The sequence below is a fragment of the Ahaetulla prasina genome, chromosome 5 (assembly GCF_028640845.1).
Source record: "Ahaetulla prasina isolate Xishuangbanna chromosome 5, ASM2864084v1, whole genome shotgun sequence".
Classification (NCBI taxonomy): Eukaryota; Metazoa; Chordata; class Lepidosauria; order Squamata; family Colubridae; genus Ahaetulla; species Ahaetulla prasina.
This window is the reverse complement of record NC_080543.1, coordinates 64,121,295-64,143,045: the sequence shown is the minus strand read 5'-3', so window position 1 is coordinate 64,143,045 and position 21,751 is coordinate 64,121,295. Positions and strand designations below refer to the sequence as shown.

Here is a 21,751-nt window from a genome sequence, read left to right as displayed (position 1 = left end):
CCAAAAAGAAATTATGCCCAATGTACCAAAAAAACTATTGTAAAAGACAAACTAGAAATAAAAATTAAAATAAGCAAGAAAACTATTTACCTTGTCAAATATAAACCACAGGGACCTGACAGATTACATCCCAGAATTTTAAAGGAGCTGGCAGATGTTATCTCAGAACCATTGTACCATATTTTTCAAAAACCCTGGAGCTCTGGGGAAATACCTGAGGATTGGAAAAGGGCTGATGTAGTTCCCATCTTCAAGAAAGGCGAAAAAAACAAACCCAGGAAACTACAGACCAATCAATCTAACATCAATACGGGGTAAACGGGGAAAATCTGACCGGTTCAAGTGAACCGGTAGGGACAATTGGTGTTGGTTCGCCGAACTGATAGTAATCACCCCTGGTGGCCCCGCCCATGCCTGGCCACTCGCCATTCACTGCTTCTGGCCACTAGGCAGTTCTGGCTGCATGGCCCACCCATTCAGCCCCGTCCTACTATATAAGTTCCCTTCGCCATGCAGCCCAGCTACTTGCTTCACCGATGCCCACTCAGCTCAGCACCTCACTCAGATACCTCGCTGATGCCCACTCACTCAAAGGTAAGCATTGCCAGTTGCAGCCTAGCATGCGCCCCCCCCCATCTCCGGGCTTGTGTAGTTTGCAAAGACATCGGGGAATGGTTGTGGCCTAGCATACCACCACAACCCCATCCCCAGGCTCCCCTGCCTGGCTAAGCCACCTCGACCCCATCCCAGGTCGGCCTAGCTAACTACCAATCTTCCCCCCAGCCTCCAGCTTGCTTACCTTCGCTCTTCGGACCAAATCCCAAGCTGCAGGTCACAGACATGCCTGCCTTGCTTCGCCTGCTGCAATCCCATGGCTGCAGCCTGCATCCATCCCATTAGCGAGGAACTGAATCTGCCTGCCTGCCTTGTGCCTTCAATTAGGTAAATAAGTGGTCTTCTTTTTTTTAATAGTTAATTGGCGTTTTTTTTAAGAATTTTTTTTTAGGAAATAGCCATATAAAATTTAAGAAATTTTAGCTGCTTTTGTATTTTTAGATTTGTGCTGCTTTGTGAGGTTTTGTGTTTCTGTAGTGTTTCACACTCACTACTAAAAATGGATGGAGGAAGTATCTCTCAAAAAAGAAGATAAGAGGAAGAAATGGGAAAAGATTGAGGGGGAAAATCAAAAGAGTAAAAACTAGAGAAAGGAGGTGGAAAGGAAGATACAAGAAAGAGAAAAAGAAGAAGAGAAGAGAATGGGAGAAAGGGAGGAAAACATTAAAAAAATGGTTAAAAGGGGAAGAAGAATGGATAGGAGAAAGGAAATTAAAATATTAATAAGTTGATTTAAGGCAGGGGTAGTCAACCTTTTTATACTACCGCCCACTTTTCTATCTCTGTTAGTGGTAAAATTTTCTAACCGCCCACAGGGGCATGGCCAGCATCACGGCGGTATGGAGTGGATTCCGGGGCTCTGGGAAAACACTGATATCCCAGCCGAATAGTGGATCATAGCTGTCCTGTAGAAACAGTGAAGAAGGGAGGCACAGGCTGGTGCGAACAGGGAAGTTGCAAGTTCCCTGGAGCGCCGGCATTAGCCTCCAATCCAGCGGCGTGGGAAGACAGCCATTAGGAGCTGTCAAAAGTCGAGGTGGCCACACAAAAGACTTGAGCAGGGGTGGTGATTGAACGGAGTATTGTTACTGGGTGAGTGATTGGCCAACTCACAGGTAAGAAGGAAACATTTTAAAGCTTAAAAGAAGTCCCAACTTGAAATTAGCAGCTAATTGGCACGCAGGAATTTAAAGTGAAGGAAAGCAAAAAGCAAAGAGGAACTTTAAGATCAAAGTCCTAAAAGGAAAACTTTCCCTCTGGATTTAAAATTGACTTGGAAGAAGTTAAAAATAATAAAAGAAAAAGAAAATTGAGGAAAAGCATTTTTTACTAACAAAAGGATTTAATTGAGGAAGAGGAAGTAATTATCTTTGTGGATTAACAACTGACATTTTGTTGCTGGGGGATTTGTGAATTGGAGAGAGACATCTGCTGGTGGAAAGAAAGCATTATATAGACTACCGTGGGAAACAGGTTTAAACAGCTGGAGCATGATTTAAAAAAGGAGTGAAAGAACAAAGATTCAAATTGGAAGAGTTTAAATGAACATTTGAACTGGATATTATTTGGAAAGAAAAAAGAGACATTATATGGACTTGAATTTGAACTATATATAAGCTAATAAATTTAAAAATCCTTTCTTTTTAAATTAATAACATGGAGAGTCGGGAGTATGAGTATGAGGAATTAAGGGAGATGCTTCTAATGGTGCAAGAATCGTTTAAGAGTAATAGGCAGAGGACTGGTTAAAATGTAAAAAAGAAAAGGAACAAGAAAATATGAGTGAGAAGCAACAGAAACAAGAATACAATGTTGAAGAAATAATTGAAGATAAAAACATAGATGATTACACTGGGATTGAGAGTGACAGGTTAAAAAAAGATATGGGGAAATATCTCTCAAAAAAGAAGAGAGGAGAAGGAAATGGGAAAAAATTGAGGGGAAAAACTAAAAGAGTAAAAAACAAAGATGATTACACTGGGATTGACAGTGACAGAATAAAAATGGATAGGAGGAAGTATTTCTCAAAAAAGAAGAGAAAAGGAGGAAATAGGAAAAGATTGAGGGGGAAAATCAAAAGAGTAAAAGGAGGTGGAAAGGAAGATATAAGAAATAGGAAAAGAAGAAGAAGATAAGAGAATGGGAGAAAGGGAGAAAAACATTAAGAAATGGAATTTTGGAGAAGCCGAAAGAAAATGGTTAAAAGGGGAAAAAGAATGGATAGCAGAAAGGAAATTAAAATATTAATAGGTTGATTTAAGGTAGGGGTAGTCAACCTTTTTACACTACCACCCACTTTTGTATCTCTGTTAGTAGTAAAATTTTCTAATCACCCACCAGTTCCACAGTAATGCACCGTGTATTGTCGTCTGTGCATGCCTCTTGTGCATTGTAGATTGGGTTTTAGGGGGGGCGCCGGCTACCAGCTCTGCTTGTCTGTTACAGCTGGGTGGTGTGTGGGGGGATGCGCAAGCTATTCTGGGACGAGGCTCTTTTGTTTGCGGTCACACTATAGCACCATTTAGTTTCACTTACGTAACATGAACTAAACTTATGTGCGGGCGATACAAATAGTATATTTTCAAAAATTTAAATAGTCATGGGGAATTTTATGAAAACCTAATGAAAATGTTTTTAAATAATGCTATGGAAATTTTTTAAAAAGTCAATTGAATTAAAAAAAAGGAAAGTGCTTCAGTATCGGACAAAACCCCTACCGCCCACCATGAAAGCTGGACTGCCCACTAGTGGGCGGTAGGGACCAGGTTGACTACCACTTATTTAAGGGAAGGATATTAGTAGTAGAAACTGTATGTAAGAAGTAAATTAGAAGAAATATATAGATTATTATAAAAGAGAAGCAAGCAAGGATGAAATGAAGTGTATGTAAGAAGAAAAAGGAAGAAATATACTGTTTAATGTAAAATGGAGAAGTAGATGAAATGTGAAAGATAAAATGGGTTATATGTTTTGTTTTCTGAGGATGCATGGATCGGAGAGAATTATAGTGGATGGTAAAGAAATATGTTTTAAATATTGAAAAGAACAAAGAAACTAATTAAAATTAAGATATAAAACTGAAAAGAAGTAAAAAAGGAAGAAGTATACTGTTTAAGAAAAATAGACCAGCAGATGAAATGTGAAAGATAGAATGGTTTATAGATGAAAATAATTGAAAGTGAGATATAAAATTGAATAAAATTGAAATGTTAGTAAATGATGTATGTTAATGAAAGAGAAAAATAACTATTGAACTGGGAATAAGAATTTAAAGAAAATAATAGGTGGAAGGTTGAATTAACTAATATGCTGTAAGGTAAAAATGGAACAAGTTGTTAATAATTAATTAATTAATTAAAAATATATGAAGGGAATTTTGAGAGATATACTCAATAAATGAAAAAAACAGGGTTGTCTGGATACCATGGTGAAAAATATTGAATTGAAAATGAATACAGCAATAGAGAGAGATAAGGAGGTGAGATGGAAGAAAGGGAGGAGAGAGAGGAAAAGAAGAAAGGAAAGAGGAGAGGAAGAAAGGGAGGGGAAATAAGAGTAGGAGAGAAGGTTAGATAGGGAGGAAGAAAGGAAGAGGGGGAGAAAGGAAGGGGAATTAGAGAAGGAGTAGGAGAGGCGAGAAGAAAGTAGGAAGGATAAAAGAAGGGAGGGAGAGGAATGAGAAAGAGAAGAAAGATTGCTGTAAAACGAAAAAGATGAAATGGAAGAAAGACAACCCCGAACATGTTTGAATATATCAGGATAAAAACTGAATTATTTACAAAATAAAAAAAGAGAATATATATTAGTAAAAATGAAGAAATTAGAACTTGAGGGCGAAAGAAGATGCGGCTTACATAAATTTCCTGACAGTTAGAACAATTAATAAGTGGAACGACTTGCCTGCAGAAGTTGTGAATGCTCCAACACTGGAAATTTTTAAGAAAATGTTGGATAACCATCTGACTGAGATGGTGTAGGGTTTCCTGCCTGGGCAGGGGGTTGGACTAGAAGGCCTCCAAGGTCCCTTCCAACTCTGTTGTTATATTATATTATAAATAAGCATAGAAATATCAAGATATGATTAAAAATATAGAAAAAGAACATTTTGGCAGAAATTGTAACTAAGTAAAATGTATTTGGATAAGTTACTGTAAGTTGTATAAGATATGATATGGCCAATACTCTGTTCATAAAATATGTGGGTGTGTATGGGGGGGGGAAATCAATAAAAATTGATTTAAAAAAAAGATTGAGGCATCTGGGGAAAATAAAGAAGTGCAGCAGGCATCTGTAAGGAAGAAAACGAGAGAACATTTCACATCAAAAGCTCACACCATTTGTAGAGACAACATACAACAAGGGGAGCAGGATGCCATAACAAAAGCAATGGACAAGATGTCTGAAAAACATTTAGGCACCACTTGTAAAATGTTCAAAACTGTTTACAGCCTGGCAAAAGCATGTAGACCAATTTCAAGCATAGAAGAATTGATAGAACTGCAAACTGAAAATGGAGTAGATCTGGGAACAGGATTGCATTCAAGGCCAACAGTTGTGAAAATAGTTGAGCGCATTGCAAATGAAATTAAAACTGAAATGTTTACCAGCATTATTGCACAGAATCTGAAAATATGCTTGATCATTGACGAAGCCTCAACAGTATCCTGCAAACCAGTTGTGATAGTTTTTGTAAAAGTTGAGGACTCGGAGAATCCACCAACAAATTTTTGGTAAAGTTTTTTTATTTTTTACACACAAACAACAACATACAATGCATCTTTTCTGAACAGAATATCAGCCAGATACATGTTCAAACCAAATTTAGTTCTCCTCCAACATATCTTACATGCTTTCATCAATATATGTTCTCTCATTTTTATTTCCCTTCTTACATTTCTCTTTGTAAATCTAATCTACCCTTCACACCCAATTTTAATCTTTTATCACATTTTACCTCTCCCCCCTTTTTCTACTCCCATTTTTATTAAACCCTTTATTGTATTCTTTTATATCTTCTACTTATGCAACATCAACATCAATCAGATATTTACATTTCAATGACAATTCATACATTATTAACCATAATCAAAAAAAAAAAAAGAAAAGAAAAAGTAAGGAAAAACTCAGTTTTTCTTCATAATATCATTTCTGAAATATCATTTATAAATCCATAATAACCTCCAAACCATTTTTCTTATTTTAAATTCCATTCTCAGTGTTTAAATCATTTAATATATTGCCAACTTTTTTTGTGCTTTAGATTGCATTTACACTTCAACCAGTATACGTTTCAATCCTTTTTTTATTTTCCTCCTTTTTCTCTTCCTCCGCCTTTTTTTCTTTTTTCTCTTAAAATTCTCTACTCTCTTTGCTTGTCCTGTATTTCCATCAATTCTCCTTCTCCCCTCTTCTCCGTTTTTATCTTTTCTCTATTAATCTCAAAATGATCCTTTAACTTTGCATTTTTTCTTCCCTTCTTTCTCTCCTTGTCTCTTCCTTCCCTCCTTATTTTTATTTACCCTCTTCGTTTGCAATATTTTCCTTTTTACTCTTCTTATTCCCCTTTTAATGATTTCTCTTTTGTCACTGTCAATCCCAATGTAATCTTCTAAATTCTTTGTGCTTTCCCCCTTTTTCTCCTGATTAATTCCTTCAGCTCTCCCTATATACTCATTTAATGTTTCACAATCATTTAATATTTCACAGTCAATTTTTGTTCCTTTGTCTTCCAAAGCCCTCTCTTGCTTCATGGTTTCTTTGTTTTCTGTAAATTCCTTTGCAGCTCCTAATTCTTTTGGTTTCAATTTTTTTTTTTTTACATTTATATCCGCCCTTCTCCGAAGACTCAGGGCGGCTTACACTGTGTAAGGCAATAGTCTCATTCTATTTGTATATTTATATACAAAGTCAACTTATTGCCCCCCCAACAATCTGGGTCCTCATTTTACCTACCTTATAAAGGATGGAAGGCTGAGTCAACCTTGGGCCTGGTGGGACTCGAGCCTGCAGTAATTGCAGGCAGCTGTGTTTAATAACAGGCTATCTTACAGCCTGAGCCACACCTGAGCCTGAGCCCTACCAATTGTCCAAATGGTAATTATTTCTTTTACTTCTCGCTTTAAAGTCATATGCATCTTTTTCATCATTTTGATTATTTTCTGTGCCATTCTGTATTTTCAGAGTTGTATTTGTTATTTTATTATCAAAGTCAAACAGCATGCAGGCATAAAATCCTCCCTTAAAGTTCTCACCAGCCTTATCGCTTCAACGAGAAAGTTTTCCACAGCAGGTGTTAGTCCATGTAGTTTCCCCATCTGCCTGAGGGTGACTCTTTCCAATCCACAGTTCCAATCAACAATTACAACATCCATTTTGTTTCTTTCTCTTAAAGCTGCACTTTATTTTGCTTTACTTTTTAACTTCTCCCAACAATTCAATTTAGAGTCAATGTCCAGTTGTATTAAATCCAAATCACCAGAGAAAAAAGGAAGTCAGAGAAATTTCACCACACTGTAATTCTAAGTCCCCCAACTTTCTTTTACGTTCCAGAAACAAGTTTAAATATCTCCAAACCTCTCCAGCTTTATTTTTTCCCCTTTTTTCCCCCTTCTGCTTGGGGGCTCTCCAATTCAGTTTAAAAAGCCAAATTCCTTTTGGGTCTTAGGGTAAATAATTCTGTTTCTCTTATTTCTTACCGCATTTCCGTTCCTTCTCAATTTAGCCGCTATTCCACTGCCAAAACTTTTTCTTTGCCAATTTCAAATTAAAGTATTTTTTTGTGAGTTGGTGTTCACTTACCCGGCTTCAACATTCCGTTCAAATCACCACTCCTGCTCAAAATCTTGGTCCAGTTGCCCCAGCTTAATGATGGCTGCTATGGCCACTGCCCCGGTTCCTCTCGGTCATCCAAGGTGCCTCTCCTTCTTCACCGTCTCTATGGGACAAATCTGGTCTGAAGACCCCTTGATGGCAGTTTGTCAGCCTGGGAATTCGCAAAGCTTGGCGGAGCTCGCTCTTCCCTGACTGTCTCACCACGACGCTTCTGGTCAAATCCCCACCAAAAATTTTTGTCGAGCTTGTTGAATTGAAGAAACAAGATGCAGAGACAATATGTTCTTCAGTTCTGGAAAGTTTACATAAGGTTGGGTTTATTCAGAATTACCTACAAAAAATTTTAATAGTGTTCTGCTCTGATGGTGCCAGCTTTATGCTTGGGAGAAAATCTGGGGTGAGCACTAGAAAAAAGTTTCCAAACATCATCATATGGCACTGGTTGAACCATCACCTCCAACTTGTTTTAGATGACTCCATAAAGAAAATAAAGCAAGTAAATCATTTTAAAATATTTATTGATAAGATATGCTCTATTTTTCATCAATCCAATAAGAACCGAATTGAACTTGATGAAATATCCAAATATCTTGACATTGACATCATAAAGATTAGTAGAGTTTTTGGACCAAGATGGGCTGCCTGTAGTTTAAGGGCAACCGTAGCTGTGTGGCATGCTTATCCAGCGCTACATCAGTATCTTGATGTATCTTCTACAAAGCTACATCAGTATCTTCTCTTGGATATTTTCATGCAAATGCAAAATACTCAGGTATGGCTGCCCATCTGGAAAATAAATATTTTTTTAAATGATTTGGCATTGATGATCGATATTCTGGAAGAAATCTCACTTCTTTCAACTGCATTGCAAGCAAGTAATACGGACATCATAAAGACTGAAAAACTGGTGAGAAAATCAACGAAAGCATTTGAACTACTTACAAAGGGAAAGGTCCATACGAAAGAAAAGCTGACGGACTAATTTCTTCAGAAACCTTCAAAAATATAAAATTTGTAGAAAATCATCGATTTGTTGGACTTCATCAGGAAAGATTTTTAGAAAGCATCATAACAAATTTGCAGAAAAGAGTAATGGACAGTGAACATTTAAAAACAGATAGCCAATTGCAAGACACCACAAATAAATTACAATTTCTACATTTTTTGGTGCCAGAGTACTGGGATATTGCAGAAGTAGTAGTTCCATGGACAGCAGCTGAAGAACAACTGTGCACGTTTGGTGATATTTTGAATTACAACATTAACAAACGACTATAGAGATTTTGTGGAGAATGTGTTAAAAGATTTGAAGAACTATGCAATTCCTGACAGTATTAAAAAAGCTAAAGATGAATAATTGCTGCAAGTTTACAGAAGCAGAAAGGGTTTTTTTGAAAATGAACATCATATGTTCAGAGAGCGGAAGTCGTCTAACCATTTCTAATTTAACCAACCTCATAATTATCAATGTTACTGGCCTACCTCTTCCAAAATGGGACCCTATTCCTGCAGTGAAAAAGTGGTTAAGAGTGCACCATTGCACGGTGATGATCCGAGAATCAAGATCAAGAAAAGTGGAAGTGAGGAGAGTGCCACTGAAAAAACGATGTGGAAACATCTTAAAGTTAAAGACTACTAACATTTTTATGTAAATATTTGTGTACCTCTTTTATTGTTTTGTGTACTTCTTTTATTCTTTAAGTATTAAACACTTAAATTTGTATATCATGGTATATCTTCTTTTTGTAGGTCATAAGGGCAAAGAGGTGACATTGACTCGGTCATACTCACCCAGTCATGTGACCACCAAGCCACACCCAACCGGTCACATGACCAAGCCACGCCACCAAGCCACGCCCACAGAACTGGTAGGGAAATTTTTTGCATTTCACCACTGTTGGGAAGATTCTGGAAAAGATAATAATAAAACCGCTAAGATCTGCTAATAACTAGAAGCAAATAACTAGAAGCAAATAAAGTTATAACTAGTAGCCAGCATGGGTTTGTTAAAAACAGATCATGCCAAAGCAATCTTATCTCATTCTTTGATAAAGTCACTAAATTAGTAGACCAGCGAAATGCTGTGGGCATAGTATACCTAGATTTTAGTAAGGCATTTCACAAAGTAGACCATAACCTACTTCTTGGTAATCTAGAAAATATGGAATAGACAACATCACCATCAGATAGATTTGTGGCTGGCTGACAAACCGTACTCAACAAGTAGCCCTTAATGGTACTACATCCACATGGAGAGAAGTAAGTAGTAGGGTACCACAAGGCTCCATCTTAAGTGCTGTAATCTTCAATATCTTCCTGAATGACTTAGATGAGGGAATAGAAGGGGAATTCATCAAATTTGCAGATTACACTAAACTGGCAGAAATAGCCAACACCCCAGAAGACAAGCTCAAGTTCCAAAAAGATCTTGACAAACTTGAACAATGGACCCTATCCAACAAAATGAATTTTAATGTGGAGAAAAGCAGAGATTTACATTTAGGCTGTAAAAACCAAAGGTATAATTACAGATTAGCCAAGACCTGGCTCAAAAACAGTAACTGTAAGAGGGATCTTGAAGTCTTAGTGGATGATCACTTGAATATGAGTCAGCACTGTGTGTAGCAGCCGCCGCCAAAAAAGCTAATACAATCCTGGGTTGTATAAACAGAGGCATAGAATCAAGATCACATGAAGTATTAATACCACTTTATAAAACCCTAGTAAGATCCCACCTGGAGTACTGCAACCAATTTTGGTCACCATACTACAAAAAAGATGTTGAGACTTTGGGAAAAGTTCAGAGAAGAGCAACTAAGATGAGCAAAGGCCTGGAGACTAAAACATAAGAAGAATGGCTGCAGGATTTGGGTTTGGCTAGTCTAAAGAAAATAAAATTAGGGGTGACATGATCGCAGTATTCCAGTACTTGACCGCAGAAATGCAGCCAGCACTGCATTGAATAAAAAATAGAAAATTGTCAGGATTAGGGAAGAAGTTTTAAAAATGTTAATACAGAGCAGGAGTTTCTTGTCAGAGTTTTTATGTCTTTTTAAATACACATTCTAATTAGCAGAATTGATTTTATTAATTTGGAATAGGGTTGCAATGTTGTTTCTATGTTTATATATTTTGATCCTGCATTTTCAGCATTTAAGAGTTAGCTTACAGTACTAAAGATTTTAAATTATCCTGTATCTGTGTTGCTTGTGTATGATGGAGCACCCACAACTTCTGAAGGCAAGCTATTCCATTGGATGATTGGTCTCACCCTTAGGAAATTTCTCCTTAGTCCTAGGTTACTTCTCTCTTTGGGTAGTTTCCATTCATTGTTTCTTGTCGTGGCTTTTGGTGCTTTGGAAAATAGATTGACCCCCTCGTTTTATAGGAGCCCCTCAAATTTCTTGACAGTTAGAACAATTAATCAGTAGAACAACTTGCCTCCAGAAGTTGTAAATGTTTCAACACTGGAAGTTTTAAAGAAGAGATTGGATAACCATTTGTCTGAAGTGGGGTTTCTTGCCTAAGCAGGGGGTTGGACTAGAAGTCCTCCAAGGTCCCTTCCAACTATTCTATTCTATTCTATTCTTTTTTTAAATTTCATTTTGTCACAACAGTATACACAAACATTGTCATAAATAAAACAACATATCTTGAAGAAAATATATATATATAAGTAAAAAAATATGCATCAGCTATATTAATTTGATATAATGAAGGGAACAATAGGACAGGAACAGTAGGCACTTTTGTGCTCTTATGCACGCCCCTTATAGTCCTCTTAGGAATGGGGTGAGATTAATAGTAGACAGTTTTTGGTTGAAGATTTTGGGATTTTGAGTAGAGACTATGGAGTCAGGTAATGAGTTCCAAGCATTAACAACTCTGTTACAGAAGTCATATTTTCTGCAATCAAGTTTGAAGCGGTTGACATTAAGCTTGAATCTATTTTTTGCTCTTGTAATATTGCGATTGAAGCTGAAGTAGTCTTTTACAGGAAGGATATTGCAATAGATGATTTTGTGTGATAAACACAGGTCATGTTGAAGTCGACGGAGTTGTAAGTTTTCTAATCCCAGTATTTCAAGCCTGGTGGTATAAGGTATTTTGTTGTTTTCGGAGGAGCGAAGAACTGTTCTAGTAAAATATTTCTGGAAGCGTTCTATTGTATTTATGTCAGAGATGTGGTATGGGTTCCAGACGGATAAGCTGTATTCAAGAATAGGTCTGGCAAATGTTTTGTATGCTCTAGTTAGTAGTGTAGAGTTTTTGGAAAAGAAGCTGCGTAAAATTAGGTTTACAACTCTTACAATTTTTTTACAAATTTTACAAAGTTTGCAAATTTTACAAAGTTTACAATTCTATTCTATTCTATTCTATTCTATTCTATTCTATTCTATTCTATTCTATTCTATTCTATTCTATTCTATTCTATATTTTTAGATTTTTCAAATTATTCTCCAAAGCACTGGAGGGCAGGACAAGAAACAATGGTTGGAAATTAATCAACGAGAGAAGCAACATGGAATTAAGGAGAAACTTCCTAACAGTGAAGACAATTAATCAGTGGAACAGCTTGCCTCTAGAAATCGTGGGCACTCCATCACTGGATGTTTTTAACAGGAGTCTAGACAGTCACTTATCTGAAATAGTATAAGTTCTCCTGCTTGAGGAGGGGGCTGAACTAGAACAGCAGTCACCAACTGGTGGTCCGTGGGCCACTGGTGGGCCACTGGTGGTCCACAAGAAAATTTTGGTGGTCCTCAGAAAAATTATTTGCCTTTTTTTATATTGCACTAAATCAGGGTTCCTCAAACTATGGCCCCTGGGCCGGATATGTGTAATGAACAGTTGAGTTGCTGCAGAGAGTCTCCCCCTTGTATGGGTTGGAGGGGGGCAGAAATTCCGACTTGGGGTCTGTTTCGGCCTCCTGGTGTGGGGCTTTGGTGAAGGCTGGAGGGAAGCGCCGCTGGTGGCAAAGAGCCAGAGGCCTTGTTCCAGTGGAACTGCATCATGGCCTAGAACTGGCTGACCATCTCAGCTCACTGAGCCAACAGGCACCATACCTGGCCTTGCACTTCTGCAGGTCTTCCCTCTGCTTGGGAAGCCTATGCTCCTAGTCCTCAGTGAGGTGCTTCTGCTGAGTCTCCTTTTCAGTCAGATCCAATTTGAACTGAGCCAACTGTTTTGCCAACTCTTTCTCATGGTAGCTGCTTAGCTCCGACAACTGCTTCCTGTTGGGGCCGTAAGGAGCCCGGGTGGGCAGGTGAGGAGTAGCTAGGAGGGGAGGGGCAAGTAGAGGCTGGCGAGGCACCTCTCCATGTGAATGACATTGAGTTGGTCACAGCCACCCAATCACATGAGCACCTAGCCACGCCCACCTGGTCGGTCATTAGGCAGATCATATTAGTGGTCCACGGGATTTAAAATTATGAATTTTACTCACTTAACAAATGTTTCACTTACCAACATAAATTTTGGGCTCAATTGTGGTTGTAAGTTGAGGACTACGTGTACTAGCCATTTCTATAAGTTGAAGTCTATCTATGTGTGTCAGTCTATATGTGTCAACAGTCAATTTGATAGTCACATTCAACTGAGGTCTTATAATACAATACCTTTTTAGACATTACTAAGGAACATCCTAAGAATGCAGAGAAGTGCTGCAGCCACTATATCTAGACTCTACCTAAATTTCAGAGTTCAGGAATAGTGGAAAGTAAAGTTGGCATTAGCTCCTAGGCTAGCAAGGATATGCTGTGCCTGGAATTTGAACTATTTATCACAATATATCTTCTGCATTATATTGCTTTTTAAAAAATGTCTATGGAGATTCTCAGTCATCCAGGTCATGGTTGTACCAAAGAAGCTTATTCAAAAGGATTTCGTTTTTCCTTGAACACATTTTGCTTCTCATCCAAGAAGCTTCTTCAATTCTGACTGAATGGTGGAGAATGGAAGGATTTATATTCCTTGAAGTTATCTGGTCATTAGCACTTCCTCTGAGAGTTGTCACTGAGGACACTTGGGGATTTAGCTATGCTGTCAGGTCACCTAAATAGTGCAAATTGGTGTGAAACCTTCTTGGAACTGCTGAAAGGACAACCCTGTAAACAGCAGGTAGATCAGAGGTGAAATCCAGCAGGTTCTGACAGGTTCTGGAGAACCGGTAGCGGAAATTTTGAGCAGTTCGGAGAACCGGCAAATACCACTTCTGGTTGGCCCCAGAGTGGGGTGGGAATGGAGATTTTGCAATATCCTTCCCCCAGGAGTGGGGAGGGAATAGGGATTTTGCAGTATCCTTCCCCTGCCACACCCACCACGCCCCGCCTACAGAACTGGTAGTAAAAAAATTTGGATTTCACACTGAGGTAGGTGGTGTAGTATCTCTCCTCCTCTGTTGAAAGATGGGTGGTCTATCTTACTGTAGATGGCCTCTTTGACCCCTTTCAAACCATACATCTCTGTCCAGAATGTTTTATTTTATTTATTTATTTACTTATTTTCTTAAACATATATAACAGATAAAAGTATAAACATGATTTTGAATACATGAAAAGGATATGAATAAAAAGGGACATTAGGACAGGGATGGTAGCACATACCTGCGCTTATGCACGCCCATATATAGACAGCAAATGTGGAATTTGCTGTCTTCAAAAGAGTGAAGACAGCACTTTGTCTTTCAAATGCAGAGGAACCGCTGAATCTTGTCCTGATGGGTTTGTTCTCCTATGTTATGCCATGAGTTTGTGTTGTGGTTGTTTGGTTTCTCCAATGTACAGATCTGTACATATCTCACTGCATTGTACTACATATATCACATTGCTGAGTTTGTGTCTGGCTGTTTTATCCTTGAGGTGGACAAACTACTGTCTTAGTGTATTTTGGGGTTTCAAATCTGTATGTATATTGTGCTGATTGAAAATGTTCCTGGCCTTTTCACATATTCCTGCAACATATTTTAAAAACTTTTTGCCTTTTTTAAATGTTAAAAGTTAGAAAGCAGAGACAAACATGTATACAAGATTTAAGGATTTTCATTTTAAAATTCAATTTTTATATCAAATAGTGCTCATTCAAAGTAAAATGAATGCAAATAAAAGTAAAGCAAGTTTGCTCAGAGGCCAAATGTTCTTGAAGAACATCCAGTCCAAGGGTTTATAATATAACAATCTGGCATAGAATTTGCTCATAATGGATAGAAAATTAATTGGGCAGTAATTTGCAAGATAAATTGTATTTTATATATTGGGAAAATGGTGGAATGAAGTCAATCTTTAGGGATTAAAGCAGGGGTGAAATGCTCCTGGTGCGGACCAGATCACCCGATCTGGTAGCAATGGCAGCCAGTGGTTTGGAGAACCGGTAGCAAAAATCCCTGCACCCACCCCCATGCCCAGCTGAGTGGCACGATCATCAGAGGTTGTTTTTTTTACCTTTAAAAGCATTTTTTTTCGGCCAAAAAAATGCTTTTAAAAATAAAAAAAAAGCCTCTGATGATCATGCGGCTCTTCTGGGATTGTCAGAACCCTTTAGAAGCATTTTTTCTACAGCCTCTGGTCGAAGAGATTGTAGAAAAAATGCTTTTAAAAGTTAAAAAAAAAAGTTGGTCACGCCCACCCAGTCACATTTCCCTCCCACCAAGCCACACCCACAGAACCGGTAGTAACAAATTTTACATTTCACTCCTGGATTAAAGAGTTATTTATAACTGTAAAAAGTGTGGCTAGCACAATAGAATTTAGCTTTAAGAATTCTCTTAAAAGTGGATATGTACAGCAGTTTGCTGCCTTGACATACTGTAAATAAACTGAGATAATGTTGAGCCCACTATTTGAGAGGTTAATTTATCATTATAGAAGATAATTTTGACAGGGACTCAAGAAATATGGTACCAAAACACATAATTTTTGTAGAACACAGTCTGTGGAATCCTTGTCTAGTTCTTTAAAGCAAAGTTTTGCTCTCCATCCCCTTTAAATTCTGGTCACTCTATTGTGGATCAAAGTATATTACCACATCTCTGTGATAATATTGTAATTTGCTTAAAGGCACTCTATATGATAGAACTTTGATATAATACCCTCATGAATAACTGGAGGAAAATAGCTTCTACGTCAACTGATCGTCCTTAAATTACCTACATTACTATACCATGGTGCTACCATCCACCTAAGTAACCTAGTCAACAAGGCTGTATTCTTCCCGCACTATTGCTTCATTTTTATATTTTATTTTAATAACATAACTGTTTCTAAGTCAGAATTTCATCCTCCATTCAACTCTTCATTTTCTATTCTTCTTTGTGCAGTCTGTTATCCAAATAGTCCTCCAAAAGTGTCTTAAAGCTATATTGTTTTATTGTACTGTAAAACATCTTGAAATTTACTATTCCAAAAGAAAGGTCTTGATATTGTAGAAATTCAGCAGCCACCCACCCTCCTAGAGAATGAAATATTTTGAGGAACATTAAAAAGGCAGGACAGAATATTTCCCCTGAAGGAGAAATGGGGAGAATTCTTAAGGGAAGCAGAAACCAGCCACAGTCTCCCTGCCCCAAGCAGAAACTGAGGAAGCCAGCTTTTAGAAATACAGATTTGGTAATCTATTCAGAAGGTCTGGGTCAGACACAACACAATTAGATAAACCAAAGATTGACAAGATTAACTCAGACAAACACCTAGGATTTGTATTTCCCCTTTTGCTATAGAGCCAGCCATGATCTCTACATGACCACATAGGAATTAAGAAGGTATGACTCTCAACTCCTTTTTCTCAGCTGTCCCAGAACTGCACACTGTGTATGTTGTTTCTACTCACCAATAAACAGACCTTTATTTCTTAATTTTATTTCTTAATTTTCCTCCATTTTATTCCCAGCTTAGAACTGGAACTGGATTTTTCTTCCAACAATGTTTTCTAGGAAGTTAGATGGACAATAGGGGGTACACTAATTGAACATGTTAATTCTTGGATCTTCAATTTCAAACTTTTAACAGCTGGTCAATTCAGGCAAGAATTTTGTTTAAAAAGCTCCTCTTTCATATTTTAAATTCAGTGTTAAGTTCATAAACCAATTAGAAAATAACTAAAGCCCAGCCATGACTGAATTATTTGAGTATGTTTTGGCTATCTGTAAGGAGATCCTTAGCTTAGACATCATTTAATCAAAATTCTTTTTTTTTAATTGAAAAAGTTTTACAACAATTAAATTTTTTCCCTCCCCTCCCCCTCCTTCCAAAACCCCCCTCCCTCCCCCCCCCCCGATTTCCCGGAGCAAACACAAGGTATAGTTCAATAAACAAACAGTCATACATTAAATTTTTAAAATCTAACACAATTATAATTCTTCTCTCTCACATAACCTGACTTCTTCCATTAAAATCAAAAACGTCCTTCATTCAAAGGCAATCTGAAATTTCTTAATCTGATATCTATTTTGAATATAATCAATCCAATTCTTCCATTCATTTAGATATTTTTCTTGAGTACTGTCTTTCAAGAAGGCTGAGATTTTAGCCATCTCAGCAAATTGGAAACTTTCAATATCCATTCTTCTATTGTGGGTAATTCTTTTTAATCAAAATTCTTAAGTGTTATAATGTTCCTCACTCAACTTCTAATGTTTGTATATGGTTAGGATTAAACTGCATCTCCTTTTGGGGGCTTGAAGACTACCAACCCAAAAGTTTAGCTGTAGCTAAAATTCCTGGTCCATCTCACCTGGCTTAACAGGTTTGGCTCTACCCGAGACAAATTAGCAATGACTGGTAGGTATAGTGTGGCCTTTCCTTGTTGGCAGCTTCTTTGTCTGGGTAAAATTGTGGCTGAATTAAAGGAGAGGAATCAGGATTTAAATTGGCAGCCAGAATTTTCCATCTTTTCTATTGCCTAATTGCCCTCCCCAAACCCTATTAATAAAATTAATAATTTTAATAATTTATATTGTCTCCACAAGAAACCTTAGTTTGACATAAATTGGGTATTACCCATCAGGATGACAATTAGCAAATATATTAACCTTTTGAATGAAAGTCAAGCCTGCTTGAGCTATGCATCATTCCATGTTTTCCCAAAAATAAGACTCGGTCTTATATTTTTTTGGAATCCAAAATAAGCACTGTGGCTTATTTTTGGGGAAACACGATTTCAGGATGATCAGCCTGGCTGGGTTCCCACCCAGCACCACATAAAAGGCAGTGAGCGCATGGGGGCTAACATTGTCCAGCAGCAACTACAGCCCACTACGCCCTTGCTCAGTGCACCCTGGGGCTGTGCAGCTCGCACAGCACAGAGTTGATTACCTGTCCAAACAGTAGACAATGATCACACTGTGCGGGTCATGGGAAATCTGAGTTGGTGGGTCGGAGTTGGCAGCTGGCTGCAGAAGGCTCATCTTTGTGTAACAAAACCAGCAGCAGACAGAGGCAGGGGTGCTGGGGAGGCACGCAATCCAGACTCATTGCGCAGGCAAGCCAGGAGATGGTGGGCAGCCGGCTGCGGGATGCTCATCTTCGCATCTCTCAGCTTGCTTGTGTCCAGTGAGGAGCATCGGGATTGCCTGCCTTCCCTCCTGTGCCTCTGCCTGTGTGCTGCTGGTGCCGTCGCACGATGAGCCTCCTGCTCCATCTCAACTCTTGGCTTTCCTGCGGCCCATTTGAAACGCCCAGATCATCTGCCTTTCCTCCCTGCACCTTTGCCTCCCTCTGCTGCTTGGACAGGTAATCAACTCATCTGTGCTGTGCAGGTTGTGGTTGCTTGCTGGACACCACCTCTGGTGCTGGCCACATTGCCTGGCCAATCTTAACTAGGGCTTATTTTCGGGGGAACACAGTATTATTAAAATGTCTGCTATATATCCAAACGGCAACTGAAACATCCTAGTCCCAACCGCCAATAAATATAATTGCTCTGGTAATTATAAGGTTATAATTTATTTTATTTTCAGATATCTCTAATGTTACAAAATTCTTATCAATAACCATGGCTTGTAAAAGTTTCCTGGTGCTTTTGTCACATTTCTACCTGATTCAGGGTTTTATTTTATATAGTTTTATACTTGTATTTTATCTGTTGCATTTTGCCTTTATGATAGGACTATAATAATGTTTTGAATTAGTTCAGTGGCTACCAAATCTGTTTTCTTCTTGTAGTAATAACACTGTTGTAAGGAATTTAAGAGACAGAATGCAGATAAATAATATGGCTTTATTAATCATACTTAGCAAACAGGCCTTTCCATATACTTCTCCATCAATGTATATCAAATGACCAATGAAAGAGTTGTCAAATGAAGAAATGGTGCTCATGGCCTTCTAAAGCAGGGGTCTCCAACCTTGGTCCCTTTAAGCTTTGCTGGCTGAGGGACTCTGGGAGTTGAAGTCCACAAGTCTTAAAGGGACCAAGGTTGGAGATCCCTGTTCTAAAGCATCTCTAAGCCTATTAAATCCAGAATGCAAAATTGCCTAGTGACAATCATAGACCAAACTGTTGTGCTTTTTTACTCCTTGAACTGCTATTTCACAATACCAGAAGCCTAACTGGAAAATAATCAACAACCAAAACAGCTTCTTGAAACCTAAACATTTATATAATTTGTGATAATGCAAAAGAAGGGTTTTTTTTTCTCCATACAATTTATTTCTCTTTTCAGAACAAAATTAAAGAAGAAAATGCTAGTAATGTTTGTTAAAAAAAAATCCTGAAAATCATGATACTATTATCCTTTGATCCATAATATGGTATAAAATTGAATTGCCTGGAATCTGAAAAAGAATAGGGAGTGCTTCTGAAAGATGATTGGAGCAGAAGAAAACTGATCTATTAAGCTTATTGTAAAGGTAACTTTTTCAGTACTCTTCTTTCTCTGTGCAGCTGTTATTGATGGAAATGAGAATACTGCTAAGGCTAACTGTTGCTATGGTTTCTGGGAAACTATAGTTTCTACTTCACAAATAAGTGCATGAAATTCAGAGCATGAATTAAAATTCAAGACATATTTTAAGACATGATCAGATAAGCAGACTGTATCTTATGTGTTCTTATGTGTTCTTATGTGATTTATTTTCCACATTTCCACCCAGTAGTTCAGAGACTTTGTTGGTTTACAATGTAGATATACCGTACGTAATTTTTCTAGTAAAAATAGAATCCATGGGCAGATTTTCCCTTATTAGCAAACACACATTCGAACACTTATTGTACAGAATTGCTGTTGATTTGTACTGGATTTATAAAAATGGTTATTTCCAAATTGCCCTATTGATCTCAACTAGATTGAGATAACTATTTTACCATGTTTGTCAGTTTGTTGCATTTTATAATGTCTTTTTAGTGACATATTCTAATTTCTTCTTATCAAGTGGAATCTCATATTACAAATATTTATCATATTTAGGAATCACCAATCTCCCTCACAGAGGGATTCTAGGTGGTGTACAATCAAAATATTAAAAGCATAAAACCAGTATATAAGCAATGTTACAAATTAAAAGGTGGGTGGTTACAAATAGCAATCTTTTTTTATATAATCATATAGGCAGAATTTGGATAGCTGTGACCAGATTCAAAAGCGAGATGTTCAGAAAACAGACTGAAGATCACAACGGATGGGAAAATACTAATCAGTACAGAACTTTATTATTCTTGATAATAAAGACAACTGTAGCTTAGAACAAAAATGACTTCCTTGTGTATGATTTATAATTATCAGGAATTAACATCTTAATAGCTTAATCTTAATTATCAGCAATCCTAGTTATTTCAATGATAAGAGAATAAGTCTCTCTGGAGACTTGATGAACAGTCTTAGCAATAATATTGAAGTTTTACAGGAAATATGCAGAGTAGCTTAAAAAGTTTTGAACAATGGGAGGAATCAGATTTGTTGGGTTTCTGCTCAAACAGGGAAGGGAAGGGAAGGGAAAGGAAGGGAAGGAGAGGGAAGGGAAGGGAAGGGAAGGGAAGGATATTGCTGGGATATTTTTTGTCTTAGCCAACAACCCTTGTATTTGCTTGATGGTCTTCTACCCACGTACTACCCTGCTTAACTAGCTTTTCAAGTGCTGTGACATAACAACTATGGCAGTACATGAATCCTTAAGTTTTATCATGAATGAAGGTGAATATATGTGTTCCAGGAAAACGTTGGATCCAATCTGGGTCAGTCACTGGCACCAGAGGTTTAGTCCTCTGAGCTTTTGGAGCCCATGTTCAGGGAACTTCTCTTCAGCAGTGTGTGATTAAATTTCTGGTCCCAATGACCGACCCAGATTGGATTCTGAAATTTTATCGAGTGGATTTTTTGTATATTACTTTAAAACTGGTTAAGATACATACGGGCCACTTTTAGAAGAATTAGCTGTTCTGAACTGTTGGTATTTGGTTGTCCTCTTTGACTATCCCATAATTACTAGATAGGACAACCAGTGCTGATACAGCAGTGTATCTAAAAGTGAATCGCTGTGCTTCTGCAACCAATATTATCTACTGTTCTGAGATTTAACTTCGCCCCAGAAAGCAAACTGTTGAGAAAAAAAATCAGATGCCATATAGTATCGGCCTGACATAAAAATGTCCCTTTGCTGCTATGTAACGGTCATCAGTATTTTTGCAGTAGAGGTGAGACCTGGCAAAAATAGTACTTGAAAAACGGCGTATAAGATGGCCTTAAAATATCTGTGGGAGTAACGGTGACGTGTTATCAAATAGGATTTACCCTTGATGGGGAACGCGGGAGCAGGCACAAAGCTCATTATCCCTTCATTGTTCGGCGATTCTGCGGGTCTGTGAAAAAGAGGCGGGAGGACTTATTACCCATCCTCGTTGTTGCCAGGGTACCGCTATTTAGGTCACACACAAGCGAGAAACGAGTCACATCAAACCTCCATGACATACTCATATACTCTAGTGCTGTTTTTTTTGCAATCTTCCAGACATAAGCCTAAGGCTCCTCACAGAATCCCTCCTATCCCCCTTTTCGCGACCCAAAGCTGCGCCACTGCAGCAGCGAAAGCCGCTAATAATCTAAGATGGCGGCTAGACTAAGCAGGTTGTTCACGTGACCTAGGGAGACTGTTGCCAAGAGCAGACTTCTTTTGACAGATCTCTCGCGAGATCTTGCAGAAACCGGTTGAACCACTAGAGTTTTTATGAAACGAAAACAGAAGGGAGGGGGTGGCTAAAGGAGGGGGAATCTCGCGTGAATAGCACTATAAACTTTGTGTAGGGAAGCCTCGCGGTATCATCTAACGCCTCCTGAATCGGAAGGAGTCCAGAATTTACTTTAGTTCTCGCGGTAGTC

At 38.0% G+C, this 21,751-nt stretch overlaps 1 long non-coding RNA gene across 1 annotated transcript in view; it reads left to right on the top strand.

The window, feature by feature from the left end:
- The window catches only part of LOC131199887 (uncharacterized), a 35,659-nt gene extending 15,538 nt beyond the window's left edge, over positions 1-20,121 (top strand). The window contains exons 2-3 of the long non-coding RNA XR_009155463.1: positions 19,103-19,289; positions 19,988-20,121. This is a non-coding gene — a long non-coding RNA (uncharacterized LOC131199887). The remainder of the gene's footprint in view (positions 1-19,102; positions 19,290-19,987) is intronic.
- Positions 20,122-21,751: the final 1,630 nt, after the last annotated feature.